This window comes from Haliotis rubra, unplaced genomic scaffold (genome assembly GCF_003918875.1).
Source record: "Haliotis rubra isolate DU_JTF1 unplaced genomic scaffold, ASM391887v1 Scf810, whole genome shotgun sequence".
NCBI classification, from domain to species: domain Eukaryota; kingdom Metazoa; phylum Mollusca; class Gastropoda; order Lepetellida; family Haliotidae; genus Haliotis; species Haliotis rubra.
In genome coordinates this window covers 153,043-156,663 of record NW_025767536.1, presented here as the reverse complement: position 1 = coordinate 156,663, position 3,621 = coordinate 153,043, and the positions used below count along the sequence as shown (strand labels likewise).

Sequence of the window (3,621 nt, the reverse complement as noted above, 5' to 3'; positions counted from 1 at the left end):
TCCAGTGATCAACAGTATGAGCATCGATCTGCACAGTTGGGAACCGTTGACACGTGTCAACAAAGCCAGCGAGCCTGACCACCCGATCCCGTTAGTCCCCTCTTACGACAAGCATGGCTCATTCTAACCGGGACCTTCAAGGATATTTTTCAATAGAAATATCATTGATTATTTTGTATACTTTTACATCAGCACAACTGTACCTATGAAAGTCACACATTAACTACATGTACTGACCCTGTAAATAAGTGAAAAAATAGTTAAATTTGTTATTTTTAAAAATGAACTCACAATCAATATACTAGTGGTGAGGAAGCCCAGTGGTTAAAGTGTTCGCTCGTCACCGAAGACCCGGGTTCGGTTATGTGAAGCCTATTTCTAGTGTCCGTGATATTACTGGAATATTGCTAAAGCGATGTTGACCAGACCTCACTCACGAATTACAATAATAATAATGATAATTATAAACAACAACTGTGACGTGGTTGACTGACAGATTTATTGCACACAGTAAGCTACACAACGACGGCAGCAACTGCATTACTAACAGCTACAGCAGAGTATAGGTCAAGCTTGTTAACAAAGAAAAAAAACAATCTTTAAGACTTCGTTGATGAAGAACATCACTGAAATGGTGAAATGGGACCTATCTTTGTCACAGCACTCTGCTGGTAATTTGAAAGCAGTAAGTAAATACTGAAATATTAGACTGGCAATGATATGTAACACATGGGGAGATTCCATTTCTTCTGTAAACTATCACAATATCTGATACTGTTTAACCAAACCCCATTTCAAATAATACAAGGGTTATTAAAGGGACTTAACACAGATGTGTCACTGGACATCATATACAGCAGGGTTGTCTCCCTTTGTTTAACATCTCCAATATCACAAGTCTCACACAGACAAAAGATTGTGCATAAAAGTAGATATGTATAACAAGCAAAATACTTAATGAATAAACTACATGTTAAATAATACACTAATAAAGGCAGTAAATACCACAGCTATAAATGCATATATTATGTGTGTGTATATATTATGTATATGTAACCCACACTGGTGAAGAATGAGGATATTATGCTCATAGCTCACATAAGACTTGCTGTGAATTGCACTGGAGCCTGGGTCTTCACTTGCTAGGTCTGCAATGGTCTGTGACTATCCTCAAAACTAAAATACTCCCTTGACTGTCTGGTGAAAGATGGACAGAATTTGAGATAGATTTGGAATCTAACCCAGGCCCCATTCCAAAAAGTTAAGCACAAGGACAGCTTTGTGGAGTGGAACAGGGTCCAGGACAAAGCATCAACTGAGCGATGTATAGCTCTAGTTCTTCCCCTTAATATCTTCATAAGGATCACTCAGAAGACCCGGGTACAATATGTGAAGCCCATTTGTGGTGCCCCAAACCCTGCCATGATATTGCTGGAATATCGGTATTGCTAAAAGCGGCGTAAAACCATACTCAGTTAGTCTTCACAAGGACCAGTTGACAGCCTTGGTTCCCATTCCACAAAGTTAAGCACCAGGACAGTTTTGTGGAGTGGATCTGGGTCCAGGACAAAGTGTCCACTGAGCGATGTACAGCTCTAGCACTTCCCATTAATATCTTCATAAGGACCAGTCGACAGCCCAGGTCCCAATTCCACAAGGTTAGGCACTAGGACACCTTTGTGGAGTGGAAGCGGTCCAGGACAAAGTGTCGTGGAAGCGATGTACAGCTCCAGCACTTCCCTTAATATCTTCATAAGGACCAGTTGACAGCCTTGGTCCCCTGATGATTCCACAAGGTTAGGCACTAGGACACCTTTGTGGAGTGGAAGCGGTCCAGGACAAAGTGTCCACTGAGCGATGTACAGCTCCAGTACTTCCCTTAATATCTTCATAAGGACCAGTTGACAGCCTTGGTCCCCTGATGATTCCACAAGGTTAGGCACTAGGATGGCTTTGTGGAGTAGAATGGGGTCCAGGACAAATTAAGTGTCCACTTAGCGATGTACAACTGTAATATCTTCACAAGGACCAGTTGACGGCCCTGGCAAGTCCAAGTCCCTTTGCTCAAGGTGCAACACTCCACCAATACTACAGACTATAAGGAGGCAGTACAACACAGGCAGCTACACCGCTGTAAACATGGGCATACAGGCAAGCACACAAGATGTGCAGCATTAGGCAATACAAGGGCATGGTGTCTGTTAACATTGCAACATTGAATAAGACAATCACTGTAAACTAACAGAAAGGGCAAGAAGTATACCATGATCATTAAGTGCCTAATGTAGCTTATACAGAGATACAAAGAGTACATTAGGTGCTGGGGCATTGTTATAAAGAGTGCATTATGTATATGGACATTGTTATAAAGAGTGAATCAGATACAGATCATTGTTACAGAGAGTACATTAGGTACTTAGGGCATTGTTATAAAGAGTGCATTAGTTGCTGGGACATTGTAATAAAGAGTGCATTAGTTGCCGGGGAATTGTTATAAAGAGTGAATTAGATACTGGGGCATTGTTACAGAGAGTACTTTAGGGCATTGTTATAAAGAGCATATAATTAACTGGGGACATTGTTATAAAGAGTGCATTAGATACTGGGGCATTGTTACAGAGAGTACTTTAGGGCATTGTTATAAAGAGCATATAATTAACTGGGGACATTGTTATAAAGAGTGCATTAGATACTGGGGCATTGTTACAGAGAGTACTTTAGGGCATTGTTATAAAGAGCATATAATTAACTGGGGACATTGTTATAAAGAGTGAATTAGATACTGGGGCATTGTTACAGAGAGTACTTTAGGGCATTGTTATAAAGAGTGCATTAGTTGCCGGGGCATTGTTATAAAGAGTGAATTAGATACTGGGGCATTGTTACAGAGAGTACTTTAGGGCATTGTTATAAAGAGCATATAATTAACTGGGGACATTGTTATAAAGAGTGAATTAGATACTGGGGCATTGTTACAGAGAGTACTTTAGGGCATTGTTATAAAGAGCATATAATTAACTGGGGACATTGTTATAAAGAGTGCATTAGATACTGGGGCATTGTTACAGAGAGTACTTTAGGGCATTGTTATAAAGAGCATATAATTAACTGGGGACATTGTTATAAAGAGTGAATTAGATACTGGGGCATTGTTACAGAGAGTACTTTAGGGCATTGTTATAAAAGCATATAATTAACTGGGGACATTGTTATAAAGAGTGCATTAGATACTGGGGCATTGTTACAGAGAGTACTTTAGGGGCATTGTTATAAAGAGCATATAATTAACTGGGGACATTGTTATAAAGAGTGAATTAGATACTGGGGCATTGTTACAGAGAGTACTTTAGGGCATTGTTATAAAGAGCATATAATTAACTGGGGACATTGTTATAAAGAGTGCATTAGATACTGGGGCATTGTTACAGAGAGTACTTTAGGGCATTGTTATAAAGAGCATATAATTAACTGGGGACATTGTTATAAAGAGTGCATTAGATACTGGGGCATTGTTACAGAGAGTACTTTAGGGCATTGTTATAAAGAGCATATAATTAACTGGGGACATTGTTATAAAGAGTGCATTAGATACTGGGGCATTGTTACAGAAGAGTAGTAGGG

General features: G+C 39.7%; 1 long non-coding RNA gene across 1 annotated transcript; it reads right to left on the bottom strand.

The window, feature by feature from the left end:
* Positions 1-482: 482 nt before the first annotated feature.
* LOC124261828 lies at positions 483-3,173 on the bottom strand. The gene is made up of 2 exons (XR_006894437.1): positions 1,814-3,173; positions 483-1,675 (listed from the first exon to the last, which is right to left on the bottom strand). It is a non-coding gene; the product is annotated as an uncharacterized LOC124261828 (long non-coding RNA).
* Between the last annotated feature and the right edge of the window lie 448 nt (positions 3,174-3,621).